This window comes from Rhinopithecus bieti, unplaced genomic scaffold (assembly GCF_001698545.2).
Source record: "Rhinopithecus bieti isolate Rb0 unplaced genomic scaffold, ASM169854v2 scaffold_11655, whole genome shotgun sequence".
Taxonomy (NCBI): domain Eukaryota; kingdom Metazoa; phylum Chordata; class Mammalia; order Primates; family Cercopithecidae; genus Rhinopithecus; species Rhinopithecus bieti.
In genome coordinates, this window is record NW_016806861.1 from 294,068 (window position 1) to 302,375 (window position 8,308).

The 8,308-nt window shown below is 34.8% G+C and overlaps 1 long non-coding RNA gene across 2 annotated transcripts in view; it reads left to right on the forward strand.

The window, feature by feature from the left end:
• The first annotated feature begins 124 nt into the window (after positions 1–124).
• Positions 125–8,308, forward strand: part of LOC108533534 (uncharacterized) — a 24,384-nt gene continuing 16,200 nt past the window's right edge. For both annotated transcript variants that reach the window (XR_001886753.1, XR_001886754.1), the window contains exon 1: positions 125–320. This is a non-coding gene — a long non-coding RNA (uncharacterized LOC108533534). The remainder of the gene's footprint in view (positions 321–8,308) is intronic.

Sequence of the window (8,308 nt, forward strand, 5' to 3'; positions counted from 1 at the left end):
CAAGCAGAGAGCAAAGATCTTTCTGGGTGGAGGAAACAAAGATTGGAATGTAAGGCTTCTGAAATTCCGAGGATAATGTAATGGAGAAGAGGAATGTAGAATTTGGGGGCTAAGATAATGCAGAAGAGGAAGTTATGGTGAGAAAGGAGCTCTAGAAATTAGCTTGGAGTCTCCTTGAGTCTTTAACCAAATACAAAGCTGCCCATGCACAGGAGAATAGGAAGCTTATTGAAGATACTGTATGCTGTATAATGCTAGGAATCACTGGAATTTCAATCAGACTAAGTGAAGAAACTTCGTTGAACACTCAGAGAATTCAGGTAAAGACCCAGAGAGAAAAAATTTTTTTTTTCTTTTCATTATAAAGGTGCTTTAATCATAGTGTAAGGGCTAACAAATCCTAAAATAAAATTTTAAAAACTCTAGTGAGATAAAGCTGATGATCCAATTAATTAATTTACTGCCAGAAGAAAAATCAAAATTTAAAACAAAAAATTTTAGACCCTTAACAATGTAGCACCCATAATGTCAGACATAAAATCAAGAAGAAAGAACATATGAATCATAACCGGGGGAAACAATCGTCAAAAGAAATAGACTCAGAGGTGACACGGGTGTTAAAATGAGCAGACAAAGACAATAAGCACTATAAAAATGTTATAAATATTTTTAATATGAAAATTAAGATATAGATGTAATATATGAACAGTTGTGAAATGTAATAGTGCAATGGAAGCTATTTTTTAAAATATAGGAGGTCTACAGCTGACAAATCTTTCATCTGAAATGTAAAATTCATTGAATGGACCTTAACAGCGGATTCAAGATTGAGAAGAAAAGATAAACTTGTAGCAAGACAACAGTAACTATCCAAACTAAAACACAAAGAGTAGGCAGTCTAAAAATAATAACTAGAACTTCAGTGACCTGTGGAAGAATAACAAATGGTCGAATGTGTAATTAAAGGCCCAAAAGAAGAAAAGAAGAGTTTGAAGCAGAAAACAATGTAAACACGTAATAGCCAAGTATTTTCTAAATATAATGGAAAATATATATTTTAAAAACCAAAAACTTGACAAAATCCAACAGGAAAAGCACACCATAAAACTATAAATAGGCACATTGTCAAATGTCAAGTTGTTAAATCGCATAAAAATAAAGACCAATTGAAAGAGTAAGATTGCAGAAAAATGAAGAGAAAGCCTTAAAAGTACACAGAGGAAAAAAGACATTGTGAGAGCAATAAGAAGAATGACAACTGATACGATAAGAAACAATGCAGGCCAGGAGATAGTAGCTTTAAAATATTGAAGAAGAATAAATTAATCCTATAATTTCATAATCAGCAAAAATGATCCCTCAACAATGAAGACAAAATAAAGACATTTTCAGATAACAAAGGCTGAGAAAATTTGATGCATGCATTGTAAAGATGGTAAAGTAAACTCTCCAAGCTGAAGGAAAGTGATACCAGATGGAAACTCATACCAACATAAAAGAAAGAACACTATGAATAGGTAATATATAGGCTAATATGAGAGAGGCATGTCTTACATGGCAGCAGACGAGAGAATGAGAGCCAAGCGAAAGGGATTTCCTTTTATAAAACCACCAGATCTCCTGAGACTTATTCACTACCATGAGAATGGTATGGAGGAAACTGACCCCTATGATTCAATAATTTCCCACTGAGTCCTCTCACAACACATGGGAATTATGGGAGCTACAATTAAAGATGAGATTTGGGTGGGGACATAGCCAAGTCATATCAATGATATAGCTAAAGCTGATGAAGAAGATTATGGGAAACTAAGCAAACACTCAAGCCAACAAAATGCAGGAAAGGAAACAAACAAGAAAAATAATACACAAGGAAAAAAGAGACAATTATAAAATAAGTAGCAATATTATAGATTAAACCTAACTAGAACAATGAATCTATTGTATATAAATTTAAAACTCTAATTAAGATGCATAGATTACCAAATTAAACTTTAAGAAAATCAAGGCCCAACTATATATTTTTAAAAGAAATGCAGTTTAAATATAAAGGCACATATAAATTAAAAGTAAAATTATGGAAAATATATATAATGGAAACATTATTTATAGCCAAATATTTATAGCATCATTCATAGTAAAGTATCATTTATAGCAACATCATTCAAAGCTGAAGTAAAGATATTTCTGACAAAGTAGATTTTCAAACAGGAGTTACTAAAGAGAAGCACTTAGTAAAATTAAAAAAAGATTGATCAAGAATATATTATAATGCTATTGCCATGCACCTTGTAGCAGAAGAAAAAGCTGGCAAAACTAAAGGGAAATTAAAATTATATAAATTATAGTTCATAATTTTAAATAATTATTCAATAATTTTTAGGGAACAGGTGGTTTTGGTTACATGGGCAAGTTATTTAGTGGTGATTTCTGATATTTTGGTGGATCTGTCACATGAGCAGTGTACACTATACCCAATGTGTAGTCTTTTGTCTGTTAGCCCCTTCCACCCTTCTCCCTATGTCCCCAGGGTCCATTATATCATTCTTATGCCTTTGCATCCTCATAGCTTAGCTCCCATTTATAAGTGAGAATGTACAATATTTGGTTTTTCATTCCTGAGTTCCTTCACTTAGAATAATGGTCTCCAACTCCATCCAGATTGCTGCAAAAGACATTATTTTGTTCCTTTTTATGGCTGAATAGTACCCCATGGTGAAAAAAAAAAAAAATACCACATTTTCTTTATCCACTTGTTGGTTGATGGCCATTTGGGCTAGTTCCGTATTTTTGCAACTGTGAATTGTGCTGCTGAAAATATTCATGTTTAAGTATCTTTTTCATGTAATTACTTATTTTCCTCTGGGTAGATACCCAGTAGTGTGATTGCTAGATCAAATGATAGTTCTACTTTTAGTTGTTTAAGGAATCTCCACCCTGTTTTCCATAGTGGTTGTACTAGTTTACATTCCCACCAGTAGCGTAAGAGTGTTTTTTTTTTTTTTTTTTTTTTTTTTTTTTTTTTTTTTTTTTTTTTACCACATCCACACCAACATCTATTAATTTGAGGTTTTCAAAATTATGGCCATTCTTGTAGGAGTAGAATGGTATCTCATTATAGTTTTAATTTGCTTTTCCCTGATAATTAGTGATGTTGAGCATTTTTTCATGTGTTTGTTGGCCATTTGTATATTTTCTTTTGATAATTGTCTATTCATGTCCTTTGCCCATTTTTTGATGGAAATATTATTTTTTTTTCTTGATGATTTGTTTGAGTTTCTTGTAGATTCTGGATATTAGTCCTTTATTGGATGCATAGTTTGCAAATACTTTCTCCCACCCTGTGGGTTGTGTGTTTACTCTGCTGATTTTTTTGCTGTGCAGAAACTTTTTAGTTTAATTAGGTCCCATCTCTTTATTTTTGTTTCATTTGCTTTTGGGTTCTTGGTCATGAACTCTTTGCCTAAGCCAACATCTAGAAGAGTGTTTCCAATGTCATCTTCTAGAATTTTTCTGGTTTCATGCCTTAGATTTAAGACTTTGATCCATATTAAGTTAATGTTTATATAAGTTGAGAGATGAAGACCTGATTTTATTCTGCTACATGTGGCTTGCCAATTATCCCAGCACCTTTTGTTGAATAGGGTGTTCTTTCCCTACTTCATGTTCTTGTTTGCTTTATCAAAGATCAGTTGGCCATAAATATTTGTCTTTATTTCTGGGTTCCCTTGGTCTATGTGGTCTGTTCCTTAGGTCTATGTGCCTATTTTTATACCAGTACCATGCTGATCTGGTAACTAGAGCCTTGTAGTATAGTTTGAAGTCAGATAATGTGAAGCCTCCAGATTTGTTCTTTTTGCTTAGTCTTGCTTTGGCTAGCTATGCAGGCTCCTTTTCGGTTTCATACGAATTTTAGGATTTTTTCTTTGAGTTTTGTGAAGAATGATGATGGTACTTTGATAGGAATTGCATTAAATCTATATATTGCTTTTGGCAGTATGGTCATTTTCACTATATTGATTCTACCCATCTGAGCGTGGGTTGTGTTTCCATTTGTTTGTATCGTCTATGATTTCTTACAGCAGTGTTTTGTAGTTTTCCTTGTAGAGATCTTCCACCTCCTTGGTTAGGTATATTTCTAAGTGGTTTTTGTTGTTTGTTTTTTGTTTTGCAGCTGTTGTAAAAGAGATTGAGTTCTTGATTTGATTCTCAGTTTGGTCGTTGTTGGTGTATAGCAGTACTACTGATTTGTGTACATTGATTTTGTATCCTGAAACTTGACTGAATTAATTTATCAGATCTAGGAACTGTTTGGATGAGTCCTTAGGTTTTCTAGGTATAAAAATTATATCCTTGGTGAACAGAGAGTTTGACTTCCTCTTTACCAATCTGGGTGCCATTTATTTATTTCTCTTGTCTGATTGCCCTAGCTAGGACTTCCAGTACTATGTTGAATGGAAGCAGTGAAAGTGGGCATCCTTGTCTTGTTCTAGTTCTCAGGAGGAATGTTTTCAACTTTTCCTCATTCAATATGATGTCAGCTGTGTGTTTGTCATAGGTAGTTTTTATTACCTAGAAGTATGTCTCTTCTATGCCAAGTTTGCTAAGGGTTTTAATCATAAAGGATGCTGGATATTATCAAATGCTTTTTCTGCATCTGCTGAGATAATTATATGATTTTTGTTTTTAATTCTGTTTATGTGATGTATCACATTTATTGACTTGTGTATGTTAGACCATCCCTGCATCCCTTGTATAAAATCCACTTGTTCATGGTGTATTATCTTTTTGATATGCTGTTGGATTTGGTTAGCTAGTATTTTGATGAGGATTTTTGTATTATGTTCATTGGGAATATTGGTCTGTAGTTTACTTTTTTTCTTATATCTTTTCCTGGTTTTCGTATTAGGGTGATATTGGCTTCATAGAATGTTTCAGGGAGAATTTCCTCTTTATCTTTTGGAGTAGTTTCAGTAAGATTGGTATCAAGTTTTCTTTGAATGTCTGATAGAATTTATCTCTGAATCCATCTGGTCCTGGACATGTTTTTGTTAACATTTTTTATTACTATTTTAATCTTACTACTTGATATTGAACTGTTTAGAGTTTCTATTTCTTCCTGATTTAATCTGGGAGTATTGTATGTTTCTGGGAATTTATTCATCTCCTCTAGATTTTCTAGTTTGTGTGCATAAAAGTGTTCATAGTAGCCTTGAATGATCTTTTGTATTTCTGTGGTGGCGGTTGTAATATCTCCCATTTCATTTCTAATTGAGCTTGTTTGGATCTTCTCTCTTCTTTTCTTGGTTAGCTTGCTAATGGTCTTTCAATTTGGTTCATCTTTTCAAAGAACTAACTTTTTGTTTCATTTGTCTTTTGTGTCGTTTTTGTTTGTTTGTTTCAATTTCATTTAGTTCTGCTCAGATCTTTGTTATTTCTTTTCTTCTGCTGGGTTTGGGTTTGGTTTGTTCTTGTTTCGATAGTTCCTTAACGTATGACCTTAGATTGTCTATTTGTGCTCTTTCAGGCTTTTTGATATAGGGATTTAATGCTATGAACTTTTCTCTTACCACTGCTTTTACTGTTTCCTAGAGGCTTTGCTAAATTTTGTTTCACTGTTATCATTCAGTTCAAATAATTATTTAATTCTCTTCTTGATTTCATTGTTGACCCATGGATCATTCAAGATCAGGTTCTTTTCTTTTTCTTTTTTTCCTGAGACTGGGTTTTGCTCTTGTTGCCTAGGCTGGGGTGCAATTTTGTGATCTCGACTCACTGCAACCTCTGCCTCCTGGGTTCAAGTGATTCTCCTGCCTCAGCCTCCCAAGTAGCTGGGATTACAGGCATGTGCCACCATGCCCAGCTATTTTTTGTATTCTTAGTAGAGATAGAGTTTTGCCATGTTGGCCGGGCTGATCTCGAACTCCTGGCCTCAGGTGATCCACCTGCCTCAGCCTCCCAAAGTGTGGGGATTATAGGCATGAGCCACCACTCCCAGCCAATTTTCATGTATTTGTATAGTTTTGAGGGTTCTTTTTGGAATTAATTTTCTGTATTATTCCACTAGAGTCTGAGAGGATACTTGATATAATTTCAATTTTCTTAAATTTATTGAGACTTCTTTTGTGACCTATCATATGTGACCTATCATATGACCTATTATATTATCTTTGAGTATGTTCCCATTCTCAATGGAAATGTTCTCAAAGAGAGACCATATGCCCATATAATGACCATATAATAGGTCACAAAAGAAGTGACCTATGTGTGTGCCAACGAAAACAATGTACATTCTGCAGCTGTTTGGGTAGAATGTCCTGTTAAAATCTGCTAAGTCCGTTTGTTCTAGGGTATGGTTTAAGTCTATTGCTTCTTTGTTTTTTCTTTTTTCTTTCTTTTTTTTTTTTTGAGACGGAATCCCTCTCTGTCGCCCAGGCTGGAGTGCAGTGGCGAGATCTCTGCTCACTGCAAGCTCTGCATCCTGGATTCACACCATTCTCCTGCCTCAGCCTCCCGGGTAGCTGGGACTACAGGCGCCTGCCACCACGCCCAGCTAATTTTTTTTATTTTTAGTAGAGATGGGGTTTCACTGTGTTAGCCAGGATGGTCTTGATCTCCTGACCTCGTGATCCGGCTGCCTCAGCCTCCCAAAGTGCTGGGATTACAGGCGTAAGCCACCGCACCCGGCCTAAATCTATTGTTTCTTTGTTGACTTTCTGCCTTAATTACCTGTCTAGTGCAGTCAGTGGAGTATTGAAATTCCCCAGTATTACTGTGTTGTCATCTTATCTTATTTCTTACATCTAGTACCAATTGTTTTATAAAATTGGGAGCTCCAGTGTTAGGTGCATGTATATTTAGGATTATAATATTTTCCTGCTGTACTAATCCTTTTATTGTTATATAATGTACCTTTTTGTCCTTTTTTTTTTTTTTTTTTTTTTTTTTTTTTTTTTTAACTTCTGTTGCTTTAAAGTCTGTTTTGTCTGATATAAGAATAGCTGCTCCTGCTCACTTTTGGTTTCCATTTGCATGGAATATCTTTTCCACCTCTTTACCTTAAGTTTATGTGAGCCCTTATGTGTTAGGTGAGTCTTTTGAAGATAGCAGATACTTGGTTGGTGGATTTTTATCCATTCTGCCATTCTGTACTTTTTAAGCAGAGCATTTAGCCCATTTACATTCAATGTTAGCATTGAGATGTGAGGTACTGTTCTATTCATTGTGTTAGTTGTTGCCTTAATACCTTGTTTTTTCCCATTGTTTCATTGTTTCATAGGCCCTATGAAATTTATGTTTTAAGGAGGTTCTATTTTGGTGTATTTCAAGGTTTTATTTCAATATTTAGAACTCCTTTTAGCATTTCTTATAGTGCTGGCTTGGTAGTGGCAAATTTTCTCAGCATTTGTTTGTCTGAAAAATACTTTATCTGTTCTTCATTTACGAAGCCTAGTTTCACTGGATGCAAAATTCTTGGCTGATAATTGTTTTGTTTAAGGAGGCTATGGATAGGACCCCAATTCCTTCTTACTTGTGGGGTTTTTGCTGAGATATCTTCTGTTAATCTGATAGGTTTTCCTATATAGGTTACCTGATGCTTTTTTGTCACAACTCAAGTTTCTTTCCTTTGTGTTGACTTTAGATAAGCTGATGACTAAGTGCCTAGGTGATGATCTTTTCACGATAAACTTTCCAGGTGTTCTTTGAGCTTCTTGTATTTGGATGTCTAGATCTCTAGCATGGCCAGGGAAGTTTTCCTTGGTTATTCCCTCAAATAAGTTTTCCAAACTTTTAGATTTCTCTTCTTCCTTGGGAACACCAATGATTTTTAGTTTTGGTTGTTTAACATAATCCCAAACTTATTGGAGGCTTTGTTCATTTGTAAAATTCTTTTTCCTTTGTCTTTGTGTGATTGGGTTAATTTGAAAGCCTTATCTTTGAGTTCTGAAGTTCTTCCTACTTGTTCCATTCTACTGTTGAAACTTTCCAGTCTATTTTGCATTTCTCTAAGTGTATCTTTCATTTCCAGAAGTTGTGATTGTTTTAATTTTGATATCAATTTCTCTGGAGAATTTTTCATCCATATCCTGTATTTTTAAAAAATTTTTAAGTTGGTTTTTGTTTTGTTTTTCTAAGACCACCAGAGCGGGTACAAAAGAACCAGCGACTAGGCAAGGGTAGGAGCAAAACTGCAAGTTTATTTTGGTCACCTAGCTTCAAGGGAAGAAGGTGGGTAGGGAGAGGTCTGTTGGCCCCCCGACAAAAGGGGCCCCCAGAGTCACCCGTACAGCTCTCGGACGGAGTTCCC